Genomic DNA, 20,062 nt, shown 5'->3' on the forward strand with positions numbered 1-20,062 from the left:
CTGTTTGATATAATGAGATATATATATATATATATATATATATAAAAGCTCAGTTGTTTCAGTCATGTCCGACTCTTTGCGATCCTATGGACAGTAACCCAACAGTTCCAAAGACCGTAGGATTCTCCAGGCCAGAATACTTGAGTGGGTTTTCATCCCTCCTCCAGGGGATCTTCCTGACCCAGGGACTGAAACTGCGTCTCCTCTGCCATCCTACACTGCGGGTGGGCTCTTCACCACTGAGCTACTGAGGAAGCCCTATATGTGTGTGTGTGTGTGTGCGCGTGTACGTATATATAGTATATTAATGCCTTGTATTCTGCCCGCTTCAGAAGGCTTTCTCACTTTGAATCTTGTGTCTGGAGAAAGTATTTTGAAAAGGAATTCAGAATAATTTTTTAAAACCTTAATATAACATAAGAATGATCGAAGGAGCTAATGCTGACAAAATCTTCTGACCAGTTGTGAGTTAGAGATGGAGATAAATTATCGTTGGATAAGAAGTGGAGCATACTATTGTTTTTTAAATTTACAGTTTGTTAATTCTGTGCTATTCCTCAAGATGGAATTAAGATCAAAAGGGAAAAGATAGCTGAAACATGTTTTGGCTCAGATAAAAATCAACTTCTAGGAAATCATCAGTGGATGGCAGAGAGAGAAAATTCCTCACCAAAATGATTAGAGAACTAGTCACTAAAAGAGGTGTTAGCAGATATCATGCAACTAATTCTTAAAATTACCCCTACCCTAGAATTAAATTAGAAAACAGAACTTCTGTTCTTCTACCCAATTTTAAAAATCCATGACTCCTCAGTCTGAATAGCAGTTTCTTAAGGACAATTTGCTTTTTTTCATATTACTCAATTTTGAAGGCTGTCTTGGAAATGGTGTCATGAATCATAGTGTTTCTTTTATCCTTAGTACAAGTGCATGATTTACCTAATGAGCACAATGAGCATCATAGCCAAGAAGAATGGGATATAAGGCAGTACTGAACACGGAGGAAATAAAAGTGATTTTAAATGAGTAGATAGTTTTCCATTTCTCTCAAATTTTATTTTAAAATATAAAATTTATTGCACACGATTTCCTTAGCAAATGATAACCAGAATCGTGGTTACTTTTTTTGCAATCTGAGAAGTGTCATAAAAAATTCTTCTGTTTATATAGCTTTAACCTTTGTTTTCCCCAGTGGTCTAGATTTCCTGTGGCAGAGTGTTTTCCTTACATATTTATAGATGATAGAGTATGTGTAGCAAAGAGTATACCTAAGATTTCTTCACGTGTGTCCAGTTAAAGGTTTTATTTTCCCCTTATTTATAGAGCATTTTAAAAGTGAAAAAATTCAGGGAGAAAACTAGTAAAAGTTTGAAAATCGTATTACTTAAAAAGTAAGCATCAGATTACATTTTAAATAAACTTCGAATGCTATGCTTTTGCTAGCTTTTCATCCCGAAACACTTTCTATTTGGTTGATCTTTATGTGGTGTTTCATATTTCCTGCCTCTAAGAAAATGTTTTTGGACATATATTGGCACATTACCTTTGGGCAACACCATTACAAATGTGTTTAAAGAAAAAAAAAGAAAACAGTCTAACAGTTTATAACATTTTGGTGTTAGAAATAGAGGCTCAAATTTCAAACTGAATGCATTTGGTGCCAGGATATCATTCATCCACTTCAAAAAGACAATACAAAATTAGGTGAACAAAATCATAGAATGCAAATGAGACATATATGGCCTTCAGAATAAATCCTTTCTGTGGGTCTTTTCAAATGATGCAGTACTGTCATTTATATAGAGATGAATTTTCTGACATTTTACAATTCACACAGATACATTATCAAGTTTTCTTTGAGATGCCCCTATGTATTTCAAACTTGTTTTTTTTTTTAATTTACATAACTGGAATGGAATAAAGGCATCTAACTTCCCAATGTAAGATATTTAAGTCTTTTCCAAAAATATTGCATCCTTAATGCAAGTTAATTTGTCTCCCCAGAGAGCTTTTGATATTTTTTTTAGTTAATTATGGGACTCTGATATATTCTGATTATTTCAGGTTGAATATTTTGCTACAATTTCTACTAACATCAAATAGCAAAATATAAAATGGTGCAGAAAGGTAGTATGAAAGATCTTCAACAGAAAGGAATAAATTAAAGTAAATGTTAGATTTTCTAAATGTTAATTTTTAGCTTAAGATGATGGTCAGAAGTTTTATGCTAATTGTACAAATTTTTTTCTCTTGTGAATCTTGAATTCACAAAGCAAATTGTAAGTGCTAAACAGACTGTATGACAGAAAATAAGCTTCTAGGGTTGAGTGACCCTGCAGTTGTATCTGCAAGAAAGTCCAAAGAAGAGACTGACATCAATGAAAAGGGTCTATAGGCTCCTCTGTCCAAGGAATTTCCCAGTCAGGAACACTAGAGTGGATAGCCATTTTCTTCTCCAGGGTGTCTTCCCAAGCTAAGGGTCGAACCCGGATCTCCTGCATTGCAAGCAGATTCTTTACCATCTGAGCCACCAAGGAAGCCCAAGTTTCAAAGCATAATGCATCTCTTTTTTGTTGAAAAAGTGAAACAGAAGAGGAGATGGAGGGTATTTTCCCCACTATAATGAGAAATATGATGGAGAAAAACAATAAAAGGGTTGATTTTGTGTTATAAGTTACAAAGTCACTATTAAAGGATGCAAGGACCCCAGAAATGTGGATCCCAAAATATTTGGTGATCCTCCCAATAGGAGGATTAGACCTGTTAACAAAACATGTTAAATCCAACCATGATCATATGACTTGCTTTGGCCAGGAAATATGAGTGAAAGTGACATGGTCCGTATCTAGTCTGAAGGTTTAAATGTAAGCTTACTATATTTTCTTGTCACTGATAGCAATTCTGGAAGCATGCATTATAACAGAGTTTTCATCAGCCCATACCCTAGATAACTGTGGTGAGCATAACTTCCTTGCTTGCCCGCAATAGAGATGAAGCACATGTAAGAAATAAATTTTACTGCTTTAAGTAAGTGAAATTTTCAACTTGTTTTCACTGTACCATAGCTTATGCTATTCTGACTGATGCATTAAGCCATGTGGCCTATGAGGACATCACTGGAGGTTATAGTAAAGAAAGATGATCCATGGTGATTTGAAGCAGTCTGAAGGATAGTGTCACATTTAAGATATTCCATTAATTTCACACACACGCAAAAAAAATATTGGCACTGGATATCTGTAATTCCATTGTGGATATCTGTCATGCAGGGAGCTCACAGACACCTATTACTAACACCACACTGTGCAAATGTAACATAGATTTTATGGCGGAAAAACTTGCAAGCAGAGAAGCAGTAGAGTAGTTGTAAGGTACATGCAGGCCTGTGGTATATGTATGTGTACACAGTGTATACATATGTATACAGGTGCATATAAAAGGCTAGGGTCTTGAGAGAGCCCTACCACTTATACTCTGCTTCCCTATCAGTGTTCTAGTAGTACTGATAAAAGAGAAATATTAGAAAATGTAGGTGTGCTTTCATTATAACTATGATGTTATGAGTATTGGGACTGTCAGAATGGTATCACCTCTTTCCTAACCACCAACTCTGGCCTTAGAACAACTCTCCCAAGGATTGAGTCAACACAAGAGAAATTCCCAGTGATAGACCTACTGATTTGAGAGGAAGAGTTTGAGAGAGAACAAATTACTCTAATACAGGAACTTGTAAAAGATTATCTACAGTCAATCAAGAAATTTAAATCATGCTGTCAACTCACTCCTTCTTCTATGAGTACAAGTAAGAAGTAAATCAAGGGGTAAGAGTATTTAGAGAATATCTCTTTTTATAGAAACTAAGAATAAGGGGAAAACCCTTTCTCCCTAAGAACATTTTGCTGTCTTAACCATTTGAGTTTAATCACGTGGCTTCTCTGGAGGCTCAGACGGTAAAGAATCCGCCTGCAATGCAGGAGACCTGGGTTCAGTCCCCGGGTTGGGAAAATCCCCTGGAGAAGAGAATGGCTACCCATTCCAGTATTCTTGCCTGGAGAATCAAATGGATAGAGAAGCCAGGTGGACTACAGCCCATGGGGTTGCAAACAGCTGGACATGACTGAGCGACTAACACTTTCACTTTCATGAGTCCAGTGGTCCTCCAGAAGTATGGCTGAATGCATAAGAAGACATCGGTGATCTCTCAAAATAATCCTGAATCAACCTTCTAGAAGCAACTCTCCAATGTCAACCATATGGATGGCATAAGTTAAGGCCCCAAAAGATTCTGAAATGAATAAGAGTATTACACTGAATTAAAACTTCCCAAGGCCACTCTTGACTAAAAATAAATTCTCCATTCCATTTCTATTCTAAGTTATGGATGGTTATTTTGTGCGGTATAGCCTATGAGACCATGAAATCAGTGAAAACATTAAGAGAAGCTTCATGAAGACCTACCAATGATAACATGCTGATACCTTCCCTTATTAAATTCCCAAGGACAAATTAAATATCAGAAATGATTTTTTTTACTATAATGGGAATTAAAGCCAAATATTAAATTATTTTACTTTGTGAATTCAGAGAAATTGAAAGCTAAAATCTACCCACCCCCTCTACTTTGTATTGTGCTTATTCTCGGCTGAAATGTTTCTCAAAACCAAGTGGAGTTGTGCTTTTCTCAGCAGTTGTAGCCTGCGCTGTCTTTCCCTCCAACTGCTCCTGGTTCCATGACATGAATTTAATGCCAAGTCTTTCATGGACTGCCAAGTGCTTCCCTGGTGGTTCAGCAATGTGGGAGACCCAGGTTCAATTCCTGGGTCAGGAAGATCCGCTGGAGAAGGAAATGGCAACCCACTCCAGTATTCTTGCTTGGAAAATCCCATGGACAGAGGAGCCTGGTGGGCTATAGTCCATGGGATTGCAAAGAGTTGGACACGACTGAGCGACTAACACTTTCACAGGCTGAATGTTTCTAGATTCTAAAGAACCAATCAGCCTCACAAGATTATCACTGCACTGGGCAATATCCACCAAATTTAGAAAATAAGCCAATCTGCATATCTCCTCTCCAGTCAGTTCAGACAACAAAATGTTATTCCCAGAATACAATTAGGGTTGCTACAGACTCATTGCTATATGGTTGATAGAGGGTAGGCAGACAGAACTTTCGTCATTAGCCTCAGCAGGATCTCAGGTAATCTATAACCACTGAATGGGATCAACGACTTTGAAGTTATCCATCACTTCATGAGAGTAATGTCCCAGGAGTAGTTCAATTTCATATTCTGCCTATATCATGCTTCAGGAGAGGAACACTTCCCCTGAAAAGTAGCATTTAAGGTCCTCTTGCTTCTCAATTATTTGTGACCTCCCTAGGCATGAAGGCACGGGTTCTCAGGTCTAACCTGTAGTGTCTATCCCTAGCCCAGCTTCTGTTGTTTATCCCTAAAGCATGTCTGTCTCTTTCATAACCCCATGGACTGTAGCCCACCAGGCTCTTCTTCCATGGGATTTCCCAGGCAAGAATACTGGAGTGGGTTGCCATTTCCTTCTTCAGGGGGTCCTCCCGACCCAGGGATTAAACCTGCACTGCCTACATTGGCAGGTGGATTCTTTACCACTAAGCCACCAGGGTATCCCCGACACACTCTTTTTTTATTGAGGTCTTGATTTCTGTTTCTTCCTTAACGCTCTATTTTTGGCATGTCAGCATTGATGAGTATATGAAATATTTGTGTGTTCAGTTCAGTCATTCAGTCGTGTCTGACTCTTTGCGACCGCATGAATTGCAGCATGCCAGGCTTCCCTGTCCATCACAAACTCCTGAAGCTTGCTCAAACTCATGTCCATTGATTTGGTGATGCCATCCAACCATCTCATCCTCTGTTGACCCCTTCTCCTCCTGCCTTCAATCTTTCCCAGCTTCAGGGTCTTTTCCAAGGAGTCAGTTCTTCCCATCAGGTGGCCAGTATTGGAATTTCAGCTTCAGCATCAGTCCTTCCAATGAATATTCAGGATTGATTTCCCTTAGGATTGACTGGTTTGATCTCCTTGCAGTCCAAGGGACTCTTAAGAGTCTTCTCCAAGACCATAGTTCAAAAGCATCAATTCTTCAGTGCTCAGCTTTCTTTATAGTCCAACTATCGTATCCATAATCACTACTGGAAAAACCATAGCTTTGACTAGACAGACCTTTGTCAGCAAAGTAATGTCTCTGCTTTTTAATAAGCTGTCTACGTTGGTCATAGATTTTCTTCCAAGGAACAAGTGTCTTTTAATTTCATGGCTGCAGTCACCATCTGCAGTGGTTTTGGAGCCCAAAAAATATAGTCTGTCACTGTTTCCCCATCTATTTGCCATGAAGTGATGGGACCAGATGCCATGATCTTCATTTTTTGAATGTTGAATCTTAAGCCAGCTTTTTCACTCTCTTCTTTCACTTTCATCAAGAGGCTCTTCAGTTCTTCTTCACTTTCTGCCATAAGGATGGTGTCATCTGCATATCTGAGGTTATTGATAATTCTTCCAGTAATCGTGATCCCAGCTTGTGCTTCATCCAGCCTGGCATTTTATATGATGCACTCTGCATATAAGTTAAATAAGCACAGGGACAATATACAGCCTTGACGTACTCCTTTTCCTATTTGGAAACAGTCTGATGTTCCATGTCCAGTTCTAACTGTTGCTTCTTGTCCTGCATACAGATTTCTCAATAGGCAGGTAAGGTGGTCTGGTATTTCCATCTCTTAAAGACTTTTCCACTATTTGTTGTGATCTACACAGTCAAGGGCTTTGGCATAATCAATAGAGCAGAAGTAGATTTTTTTTCTGGAATTCTCTTGCTTTTTTATGATCCAATGGATGTTGGCAATTTGATCTCTGGTTCCTCTGCCTTTTCTAAAACCAGCTTGAACATCTGGAAGTTCATGGTTCACGTACTGTTTAATCCTGGCTTGGAGAATTCTGAGCCTTACTTTGTGAGCATGTAAGATGAGTGCAATTGTGCAGTAGTTTGAACATTTTTTTGCATTGCCTGTCCCGGAGATTAGAATGAAAACTGACCTTTTCCAGTCCTATGGCCACTGCTGAGTTTTCCAGATTGGTTGCCGTATTGAGTGCAGCACTTTCACAGCATCATCTTTCAGGATTAGAAATAGCTCAACTGGAATCACATCACCTCCACTAGCTTTGTTTGTAGTGATGCTTCCTAAGGCCCACTTGACTTCACGTTACAGGATGTCTGGCTCTAGGTGAGTGATCACACCATCGTGGTTATCTGGGTCATGAAGATCTTTTTTGTACAGTTCTTCTGTGTATTCTTGCCACCTCTTCTTAACATCTTCTGTTTCTGTTAGGTCCATACCATTTCTGTCATTTACTGTGCCCATCTTTGCATGAAATGTTCCATTGGTATCTCTAATTTTCTTGAAGAGATCTCTAGTCTTTCCCATTCTATTATTTTCCTCTATTTCTTTGCATTGATCACCAAGGAAGGCTTTCTTATCTCTCCTTGCTATTCTTTGGAACTCTGCATTCAAATGGGTTTATCTTTCCTTTTCTCCTTTGCCTTTAGCTTCTCTTCTTTTCTCACCTATTTGTAAGGCCTCTTCAGACAACCATTTTGCCTTTTTGCCTTTCTTTTTCTTGGGGTTGATCTTGATCACTTCCTCCTGTACTGTGTGTTCTTGTGTTCATTAAATAATTCAGAACTAAGAGATGAGAAGAAGCTAGACAAGAGGCCATCACATCTTCACTTTGTTTCTGGAGAATCAACTATAGCAGATTCTGAACTGAAGCTGCTGTTGAAACTTATGAATCTGTGTCACTGGAAAGGTGGTAAAAACCAATACCTTTACCAGTCAGTCCTCATGATGCCTTTTCCTCAGTATCCTAATGCTCTAGTCCTTGAGTTTTCTCTGCACACTAGATGGAGAGAATTCCAGTGGGTTATTTCCAGACACTGTTCCTCTACTGGCCTTATGAAGGCTTGTCTAGTTCATACAGTTAAACTTACTTAATATTGATCTTTATTATTCAGGATGAGCACTCTTTCCTGAGTTTGGAGCCCTTTTTAGGTTTTTGGTCCAGTTATGTTTTATTGGCATTTTCTAGTCGAATCCATCTTGTTGGGTCCCCACAGTTGTTGTTGTTCAGTTGCTAAGTCCAGTTCGACTCTTTGCCACCCCATCGACTGCCTTCTGTCCTTCACTGTCTCCTGGAGTTGCGTCAAATTCACGTTCATTGAGTCAGTATTACTATCTAACCACCTCATACTCTGCCACCCCTCTCCTTTGCCTTCAGTCTTCCCAGTATCAGGATCTTCTCCAATGAGTCTTTGCACCAGGCTGCCAAAGTATCAGAGCTTTCAGCTTTAGCATCCATCCTTCCAATGAATATTCAGGGTTGATTTCCTTTAGGATTGACTGGTTTGGTCTCCTCACTGTCCAAGAAACTCTCAAGAGTCTTCTGCAGCACCACAATTCAAAAGCATTGCTTCTTTGGCACTCAGCTTTCTTTATGGTCCAGTTCTCACATCTATACAGGACTACTGGAAAAACCATACCTATGACTATATGAATTTTTTCTGGCAAAGTGATATCTCTGTTTTTTAATATGCTGTCTAGGTCTGTCATAGCTTTCCTTCTAAGGAGCAAGTGTCTTTTAATTTCATAGCCACACTGTCTGCAATGATTCTAGAGCCCAGGAAAATAAAATCTCTCAGTGAGAGATCTGAAACCATGGGTTTTGGGACTGCCAAAGGCATCAATATTCCAATATCATGGCCAGTGACCGGTTTCAGATTCTGGATTGGTTAATCCTTTCCAAGCAATATTTTCCCATGTACATTATATTTAGCCAAAATTTCAGACTTAGGCTATCATTGTCTTCCTTGTTTTTCTTTGCATCATCATTCCCATATTTTTCCTTGGAGTCCTAATTCCATACTTTTTCACAGTATATTTTCTAAAGACCCAAATGTTCACTGGGTACTTTGCTACACTATTGCACTTTGAATCTCAAAAAACAAAAAAAAGAAAGAAAAAAGAAAGAAAGAAACATTTTGATTAACTGACATTCAGGATCTTTTCTCAAATATGTTCAGATCTTTTTCTTTTTTCATATAAATAGTACCCCAATCTTTTGAAGACACTCTCCCAATTTCTCTGATTATAGATATTATTAACACTGCTAAGAAGTCAACTCTGGTTTTCTGGTTTCCCTTTTCTGTTTTGTTGTTTTGATGATTGTGTGCCTAGAAAAATACCTTGCACAAGATTGTTCCTCAGTTAAAACTGACTGAATGAATGACTGATTATTTTTCAGGCTTTATTCAAGATTAGTCTCTCCATGGGTTTATTCTTGCTGTTGTTTAGTCACTGAGTTGTATCTGATTCTTTTGTGACCCCATGGACCGTAGCCCACCAGGCTCCTTTGATCTTGGTTTTCCCAAGCAAGAATACTGGAGTGGTTTACCATTTCCTTCTCAGAGGATCTTCCCAACGCAGGGATCAGACCTGTGTCTCCCGCATTGCCAGGTAAATTCTTTACCACTGAGCTGCCTGAGAAGCCCCATGGGCTTAATCTAAAAGGAATCAAAGTAAAAACAACCAAAGTACTGCACTCCATTGGCCTACAGTTAAAATTTTTCACAGAATCACTGAAATACAAGATACAATACAGCAAAGAATCGCTTTGCCTTTTATGGCAGTAAGACTGTGAATTCAAAAACATTCTCTGTTTTCCCTAGATCCTTTGCTTCAGCCATGCTTGCATTCTTGGTGCTTGTTAAAGCTCCATGCCTTGCTTAAGGCCAGGGAATCTTCTGTAGATATGGGCATTCATTGCTATAAAACCAGAAACATACCTCAGCAAGGGAAAAGCCACCCACAAAGTCTTCGTTCAGAAAATGGCATTTACAATTGCTTTCTCTCTTAGTTTAGTCTCCAGAAATACCAACTGCCAGTTCTAATTCGAGGCATCTTTTTACCCTCTGTATACAAATCTTAATTTGTGTTTCCCTTTTGCACTCCTCGTTTTGGCTACAGGATTGTTAGAAACTAATACAGTACCACCAACACTTAGAGCCGCGCCCTTCAAGCCAGAATCCTTGAACTCTGTGTTCCTTTGTTTCTAAACCTGTCCTCTGCCTGTTTATCCCCAATGATTCCATCTGCATCCAGGTGATACACTTATTTTATATCTTTAGTCCTGGTATATTTACTTTTCTAAGGATTTTGTCTTTACAGTCACTCCTCCGATAATTTTACCAAAAAACAAAAACCCAAAACAGAATACTTAAAAGCTCAAGAGATATAAAAGTTCATTCAATGGTTAAACTTTGGAAAAACCATTTAAAACTAATAAATAAAAATGATGGTAAAATACATTTTTGAAAAATTAAAGTGTGACTTTCATATAAATCTAACATGAAAATCTGTCAAAGATTATATTTAATTTTATTATTCAAGAGCTAACCAGGAAGATGATAAGACTAATTAAAGGAAGATTTGAGAACCAAGGGTTTATATAGCCAGTCAGTCAACAGACTGCTAAAAGGAATTGTCTAGCAGATGTAGAAGTAGTTTATGTGCTTTAAGGCCACACAACTGTAACATCTGCATTTATCTATTTCTACCAAACAAAAATCATTAAGTTCACATGTAACACTAACAGTTTTTAGGACTCAAATAAAATTTTAAATTCTAAGTCAAGCACAGTGTTTTCTCTGATAAAGTTAAATAAGTTTTGAATGAGCCTGTTTTTTAGACCTAAAAATATATGCAAGATTTGTAAGTCCATCCACCTGTTACATTTCAGATTTGGATAACTTTACTTAGCAAAAGAAAATCAAAACACAAACAGAAGTTCTGCAGAGAAGATTTAACATGAGGTTAAGAGTTTAATCTGAGATTTTTTTCTCTTTATAATTGAGCTGAGATACTAAGAAAGAATAGGAATACTTATTAAAAGTAGCAACATCATTTTTGCCAAATGCAAGCATAGATATTAAGAAGATAGTAATTCAAGTAGAAATAGCATTCAGTTTAAAATAGCACATATTCAATTCAAGCACTGGAAATAAAAGAAGGTTAAAATTAGAAGGATATGGATAATTTTACTTTTTTTTAAAATGGGTATCATTCAGTAAAGTCTTTTTTTCTTTAATTGTGGAAGTTACCCTTAGAGGTTTTCCCCATATGGAAAAATCATTATATCAACCTGGCACATAGGGATAAAAGGTTCAGTGTACAGGGAACAGAAATTCATGTCTTTAATTTGGTAGTTCCATGTCAGGAAATAGTGGTTTTTTTCCCTTTTATATTCTTGTTTTCATTCCACTGAAGACTCATTTAAAATAATTACAATACCAGTCTCAGCATATAAGTAGGACCAGCAAATCAGTCATGAACTTATGTTGGCATGATTTATACGTGTTTCAAAACATACCATCACTTATTTAACGGAGTAACAGAGTATTGTGTTTTCCTGAGTGGGTTTAAAAAAAATATTTTCAGTACTTTATCCCTAGGACAAAATATTTTTTAATCCACAAGATTATCCAGATATTTATTTGTCCATAGAAAAGTAAGCATAATTTGAAAGCAAAATGAAATTTGAGAATGAAAACATCAAACAATCATCATTTAAAAGTTATTCTTCAATTAAAGAAAAAGTCCTGCAGTAATTAGCAACATGCATATATATATATATATATATATATATAATGACAATGATTGCCATAACTTATATGAAATAGTTTTAAAATATCATGTATTTATTTAATAAAGATATGCCAAATTTCTCAGCAGCATTTGATTTGTAATAAACATATTACTAGACAGTTAGTTATGGATATTGAAAATCCATTAATACAAATTACTGCTCACACACCATCAGTTACAGGCAGGGTCATTAAAATATCTGAGTTAAAACTTCTAAGTGTACTTGATAGCTTTTTCCCATTGCCCCCTAATCCAACTATTCATGCAATTAAACAATAAATACAAAATATACGCTATCATTATTTTATCCTATCTCCTCTACTTACTAACTGTTCTGTGTCACCTTAAGCAAATTATTTATCCCCCTCACGCTTCATTTGCCCATCTGTGTAGGAAGATGATGTTAATAGCACCTACCTAAGGACATTGGTATGAAGTTAAAATGATTTAACAATACACATAAAGCACTTAGTAAAGAGTCAAGTATGCTATAACCATGCAAAAATATTAGATGATTATAATTATCATTAATATTAATAGTACTAATGTGTTCTTTAAAGTCTCCTGTGCACACTGATCAAAGATGTGTGACATTGAACTTATTCTTTTAGTCCAGTCCTTTTGAAACAATTGCAGAAATACAAAGCCATTAGTGATATACGGTCAGAAGATCACTAAAGTAGTTTTGGTTCATTTACTTTCTGGAAGAGGGATGTGTGTAGTGTGTCTGTAAACCAAAACACATATGTATTCTAAATTTATATCACTGATACCATCTAAGTCTTACTTTTTTGTCTTTCCTCTGTTAGCTAAAAATAAACTTTTCTTTAAATTCAGTTTTCATGTAGGTACTGTGAAGTATACTTCCTACACTACTGCATTGGTAAATTTTCACCAACTGAAATGTACCTTCTACTCTACATGTAGCTAAATTCAGTTTTCACCTAGGTACTCCAAAGTGTTCCTCCTACACTACCACATTGCTAAATTCAGTTTTCACCTAGGAACACTGAAGTGTACCTCCTTCAGAACCACATTGCTAAATTCAGTTTTCACCTAGGAACACTGAAGTGTACCTCCTTCAGAACCACACTGGTAAATTCAGTTTGCACCTATGTACTCTGAAGTGTACCTCCTACACTACCACGTTGGGTGCTCTGGAGATCGTTATGAGGCCTATATCTAGCCTAGAGCAATTTTTAATTTATCAAATTAGAATCAACAAATGCAAATTAGGGTATACATTTCCTGACTTAAATCACTGGTATACATAATATATCCTGTTAGAAAGAAATATTTTTTCACAGAGTGTGTTTCTATTAAACCATGTAGCTGGTGTATCTGTTTTGTTTTATTTTTAAATATAAACAGTAATATTCTATATTGATAAGAATAATTGCCGCAATTGATTAAGTGACTACTCTGCAAAAACTCCGAAGTATTATGTATTTTGTAATATTGTACCAAGTTTACAAATGAGAAAACTGTGATTTAGAGAGGCACAGAACTTGGCAAAACCCACTTGGAAGTACAAAAGAGAGCAAGGAATTTACATCATGTCAGGATGTATCTGAAGACTAGGAACTGTGTGCACCATATTAAGAATGAATTAATTTTGGAACAGAGGAGATTTATATACTCTATGAAAGAATAAAGTGGCAAAGAATGGTTAAATCTACTCTATAGTGATAATTGCTCTATTTAATATTTTTCTTTAGACACAAATTGTTCCTGTATGGGAATAGGATATTTAAAATATCTTATTGCAAATTTACTGTCAGTTCTACTCAATGTAAGAAAAAAAAAAGTATAATATGAAATTGCAACAGTCTGTGTGATTTTTTAATACTGATACCTCAGGAAGTCTCAGAGAGGACAGATATTATTTTTAATCATTTGTAACATTAAAGCTATTCAGCATCTGGAAAAAAAGTTGGCTATAAAATAATGTATATAGCCACATGGTTAGTACATCTGCCACTGAGTTGTTCTGTGGGGTATTTTTAATCACACCTGGAAAATACATATAAAATATTACCATTAATATTAAACTTCCTTCTTAAAACATTTTTGATATATCAGTCTACACATTAAAAATAGATTGTTAAAAAATCAAGAAAGACGATAATAAATATACAGATATCTTTGTGTCAAGTCTAAGGACTATTCTTACGTCTTATCTGTCTACTAAGATTCACATACATTCACAATGGTTCTGCAGTAGGAAATGAATAACTATGAATGAACTTAATACGTTTCTAGAATTTTAGTTAGCGATGTCTAAACTTTGAATCCATCCAATATGTAAATGAATGTTTCTAGAAAGAATCACAAAAAAGATTTTAATATGAAGTTGAAAGGTTGAGAAAAGGCAGTCTCCCCATGTTGTATCTACATTATGTTTCTCCCTAGTGTTCTATAGCTGCTGTAACAAATTGTCACATTCTTGGTGATTTCAAAATTACAGACACCTATTATTTTACTGTAGTTCTGGAAGTCCAACACAGGTCTCATTGGGCTAAAATTGGTGTCAGCAAAACTTTATTCCATTCTATAGTCTCTAGGGGAGAATCTGTTTCCTTGCATTTTCCAGTTTCTAGAGGCTGACTGCACTCCGTGGTTAGAGTCCCATTCCTCCATCTTTAAAGTCAGTGTCTCTGCATCTCTAGCATCATTCTTTCATAGATACATTGCTATCTGATTTTCCTCCACTACCTCCCTATTTCACTGATGACCGCTGTAATTATACTGGGTCCTCCAGTATAGTCTTTCTTAAGATCAACAGGTTAGCAATCTTAATTCCATCTGCAAACTTTATTTTTCTTTGTCATGTAACCCAGCATACTAGTAAGTTCCATAGTCATCTTTGGAGGCAGCTATTTCTTGGCTCACCACACTCCTCCCATTGTTTTTACTGTATTTGCTTTAAAATTACAAGCTACATTATTATCACATTCACATCCTCAAACAACTCTTATGAAGAAGATATTATTCACTGGCTTAGCATACTATAATCCCCAAACCTCATTCTCCTTGAATGCTCTGCTGTGGAGAATGACATAGTCTAAATGTGCTTCTGCAGCCAGAATCCTGACTAGGAGTGGCCAGGTGACAGAGGGCTTCTAGTTTCCTTTTGCTTTAAAATGGTCAGACATAGCTGCCCTCATATTTTATTTATCCTTTCTACCTTGGTTGCATATATAATTCCTGATTATAGAAGAGCCATGTGGTTTGCAAGAGGAAAAGGCCAGGAGAATCACAGATATGGCAGCCTCAAAATGGATGACCACCAAACTAATGCCTGAAGCTGATTTTCTCAAGAGTTTATCCCACGTGAGAAAAATCAGTCTTTATTTGTTTATATGACTATTGGGCTTCTCAGGTGTCTCTAGTGATAAAGAACCTGTCTATCAACACAGGTTTGATCCCTGGATTGGGAAGATCCTTTGGAGGAAGTCTTGACAACCAACTCCAGTATTCTTGCCTGGAAAATCCCATGGACAGAGGAGCCTGGTGGACTACAGTCCACGGGGTCACAAAGTGTCCAACACGAGCACACACGCACATGACTATTAGCAGTTTATCCTGTTGCTTGCAACTAAGTCCCATATGCAATTACTAGCCCAAAGTATTCATATCAAGTTTACCTTGAAACTAGAAGCAGCACTTTAAGCCTTTTACTGGAAAGGAAAAAAAAAAAAATGTTCTTAATCACTTCTGACTGTTCCTATTATTTACAAAAAAAAAAACAAAAAACAAATTTTTTGAGCAAGTCCTAATGTATGCAGAATATTATCAAAGTAAACAAAGAATAACAGAAGAACACAATAATTTTTTCTTCTAAATTTCATAATGTTATGTGCCAGTTATCCACTTAAGATCTCTTACCTCATGATTTACCCACCCTTACCTGTTCTGCAAAAATGAATCTGGAACTTTAAATATAGTTTTCCTTTGCCAGTTGGCAGTAAGCTTTGCCAATGGCTTTGCAGGAGAAAGGGCTTTTCCGTCTGGTTCTGGCGCTCACTTGGAAGGCTCACGCTTACACCCGTGCACTTGGCCTTTCCAGCACTGGTGTGGGCGGCTTCTCGGCGGCTCCAGGGTGTTCGGCGCTGAGAGCGCACACAGCGTCGCCTGCGTCAGGCTGCTACAGCGCATGCGCACCTCTCCTAGCGCCCAAGCCCTGCAACGTATGGGTGCCCTGTTCTCAGCACCAAGCGACTTCCCCCACAACCTTAGGAAAAATTACATGACTGAATGTATCCATGAGACATCGTTCTGTGCACAGCTTTCTTCTGTACCTTATAGAACTGATTTCCTGCAAGTTCAAGAGGGAAGGGTTCTCGCAAATTCCACCAGCACCTCATCACAGTGATAGCTTTGTCTGTATGGCCGTGTCTGCTGGAAAAAGGTGTAGCTTTCAGCCCTGGCAGAATGGAGAGTGGGACGGACTCTTCCATAGGATTCTGGTAGAGGCGAACACACATCTGTTATTCCCATATACTTCAGAGTTTTCTTAACATTTTACCAGCCTTTGACTCTTTGCGACCCCATGGACTGCAGCCCACCAGGCTTCCCTGTCATTATACATCCCCAGAGTTTGCTCAAACTAATGTCCATTGAGTCTATGATGCCATCCAACCATCTCATCCTCTGTCCTCTCCTTCTCCTCCTGCCCTGATTCTTTCCCAGCGTCAGAGTCTTTTCCAATGAACTGGCTCTTTGCATCAGGTGGCCAAAGTTTTGGAGCTTCAGCTTCAGCTGAAATCCTTCCAATGAATATTCAAGGTTGATCTCCTTTAGGATGGACTGGTTGGATCTCCTTGCAGTCCAAGGGACTCTCAAGAGTCTTCTCCAGAACCACAATTTGAAAGCATCAATTCTTCAGCTCTCAGCCTTCTTTGTGGTCCAGCTCTCACATCCATACATGACTACTGGCAAAACCAAAGTTTTGACTATACAGACCTTTGTTGGCAGTGATGTTTCTTGTTTTAATATGCTGTCTAGGTCTGTAATAGGTTTTCCTCCAAGGATCAAGTGTCTACCATTTCATTAATCTAATACTTAAACATTCTTTATGTTAAATGTTCCCTCTTCAAATTACTGGGTGATTCTGTCTCCTGAGAAGACCCTGAGTGATTCACATTCTTTGAAGTACTGTTATATTCAGTAACAATGACATTTAAGAAGTGAGTGTAGAATTTACCTTAATGCAACTTCTCTAAAAAATGTTTTTCAGAACCTACCACATGATGTACACCAGGAAAAATGGTTCCCAAAGTCCTATAGCTTAAATAATTCTCTTTCAGTCAGAGATTCATAGAACCTATATTAGTTCCCCCAGATGTTTTGCAACAAATATAATCATATTTTGTTTAAGCCATAATTTTCTGAATGGAAATGTCTGTGTAAACAGTTTGTTAAATAAAAACAACTGTAGCAATTTGTGAAACATTGGGATGGGAAACAGTTTTGGAAAATGTCTTCCTAAAAATACTACTCTGTTAGCAACAACAAAAAACTTTCGAAGAGTACAGAAAACATCCTCCTGGCATTGTGTGCCACTTTTAGACTCTTCCTTTGCAAATGCTAGGAACATTTTGACTGTAAGGAGAATTTTCCATTTTTTCCATAAATGTATTACTATTCATTGTGGGTATAATCTGGCATAATTTTCAAAGGATATTTAAGTTGTGAATAGCTAGGGGAAAAAGAGAGCTTTCAGTTCATGTTATCTCATGCTAATCTTCTCCATGCGTGCTATTGATCACTGTATTTGTTATAAGACTTGCTCTTAATCAAAAATAAATTCCTAACTGAAGTCTTGTTAGCCTGTCTTTTATTTAAAGATTTAACTAGAAGAGTTGCTCTCTAACACTCAATATCTGTGGCAAGCCACTGCTGAGTGAGCTTAGCTAAAAGATCAACACTAACTGCTGTAATAAGGGAAGGATACATAATGTAATGGCAATGTGATTCTTATTTGTTTAAGCTAAAAGTGCAGAAATTGCAATTATTTTCCAAAGGCATAGCCTGATTATAACAAAATATCTAGTCTCACCATTCCCTTTTTATATAATAGCTCTGCGATGATAGATTACATTAAAGAACTCAAACTTACTCTTTAAAAAGAAGATATAGTTTATACTGATTAAAAAGACAGCAAAAAATATTTCAAGTTTTTCGCTCCTTAGTGCTTGAGATGTTTATCAAAAATTTTGACATCACATTGATGTCTGTGTTAATAGTAATTATTATAATTATAATAGTAATTATTATAATACCTCTATTGGAGTTTTTTTCATGATTTCTTGAAATGTTGATGACTTATAAAGTTCATGAGAGCAACATTATTCCTCACATGTTTTTTTTTTTGCTCTGTGTACATAAATTCATTACATTTAATCACTCTCCAATAAATGATGAAGTCAGAAATCATCATAATAAGTAATAAAGTAGCTAAGATCTACAATTAAATGTTCAAAATGGCATTAATAAACTTTATGAAAGTTCTAAGTTTGAATTATTCCAGTGTTTACTACACTAGTGCTTCTCAACTACACGGCAGGTAGGTGGTAAGATTTCTTGGTACCTTACCCAGATCCTTTTTACCAGTTTGTCTACTGTCAGTGCTGAAACGAATGGCTTATAATTGTGATCTTCTCAGAAGGACTGCCCTTGGCTGAAGGGAGCCAACTGTCCTGGGAACAATTGGGCAGTTACACCACCTTCTCTCCATTTACTGACTAACAAAATCATAGATATTCTGTTCCTTATCCTCAAGGTGATGCAACTCTTGCTGGGGTAATTCACTGTTAAGGAATAGCCCTCATTCCCCATGTGTCCACACCAAAACTAGTTCGGATCCTTGCTCAGATTTTTCCCTAGACTATTTGACTTCCTTCATTCTCTTACAGGATTTTCCTACAGAGCCCTCACTCAATACACCATGCACATCTGAATCTTTGTCTCAATCTCTGCTTCTGGGATATAAGAAGTGATGCCTAGGCAGCTGACCGTAGAATGGGATACTGATGTTGAAAATATGGTGAACCGCTGAAATGAAGACTCCATTTCAGGTGATAGGTGGAAAATCGACAGTCCCTGGTCTGTTGTAAAACTATAGTTTTTAACACTTTCACCTCTAGTGAATTGGGTTTATCTGCAGTTGGAAAGGGATGCACTGGTATTTGATATCTGATAAATAAAATGTCTCTGGTCTTTGGCTAGAGATATTTTAGAAATACGGCTATTATAGTAATAATAATAATTGAGAAATTAGATAGCTGTTGGTAAGCAACATTGGTACTTTGAAAAGAAAAAAATGACAGACTTGGGAAATCAAACATCAATTCCAATAATTCAAATAAAAATTTTAGAGAGTCAGTGCTTTCTTCGGCCATACATGCAATAAAATTGGAAAAAGAAGAATATCATGGCCCCTGCACAAGGATGACATGCAAATTCATAAAGCATTCCATATTCAAATAAAAATGTGAGCTGGAGGCTTCCTTAACATTTGATAAAACAGTTATTGTTTCTAATGGGCGGACAGATCATGTTAAGAGACTGGAATAGAAGTTTATTTCAAGTATAGATAAACATAGAAGAAGGTTGAATGCTCATCTTTGCAAATCTCTTTCATGAAGCCTGGATCACATTTATGCAAGGATTTGAAATGGGAACATTAGGTCAAGGAAACAGAATACCAGGAGGGCCCAAGTCCCCCTGAGATTTCTCAATCTAGAAAAGTAGCTCTATATTTTATCCTCTTGCTAAAGGATTAAATATAGCCCCATGCTTCAGAGCTATACATAACTCTCAGATAAAGCGGGCCTTTCCCAGACAATGTCTTCTTCATCACGGGCTCCTATGACCCCCACATGCCTACCAAATGAATTATAAGCTAACCAACTGGAGAAGTGCTAGGCCTGCTAAGAGAGGAAAGGTTACAGACAGAGGAGCTGCCATAAGTGCCTAGCATTTAGCAACAGGGACTGGGAGGTTACGCCTGGGAGTAGATCCTGTGCGAGCTGAATCAAGGGGGCAGAATATAAAAGTGAAAAAGAAAGAGTTTGTCCATAAGGAAACTCATGACACAAATTTAAATCTTGACTTAGGCCCCTATAACCAATTTGCTTATGTTTCTGAGATGTGTCTTCAGCACTTTGAAATAAATAGCCCATACAAAGTATAGAAGGTGCTAGAACTGCCATGGCAGATTGCAGAGAAAAACAGCCATGCATGATGTGGGAATTGTAGAATGAATCTGTTACGAAGGACGATAAACTGCACTGACTGTCTCTCATCAGGAGGTCCGTGATCTGTCATTTGAA

General features: G+C 37.2%; 1 pseudogene; it reads left to right on the top strand.

Moving 5' to 3' along the window:
* Positions 1-19,114: 19,114 nt before the first annotated feature.
* Positions 19,115-19,213, top strand: LOC122686219 (annotated as a pseudogene).
* Positions 19,214-20,062: the final 849 nt, after the last annotated feature.

The sequence above is a fragment of the Cervus elaphus genome, chromosome 3 (assembly GCF_910594005.1).
Source record: "Cervus elaphus chromosome 3, mCerEla1.1, whole genome shotgun sequence".
Taxonomy (NCBI): domain Eukaryota; kingdom Metazoa; phylum Chordata; class Mammalia; order Artiodactyla; family Cervidae; genus Cervus; species Cervus elaphus.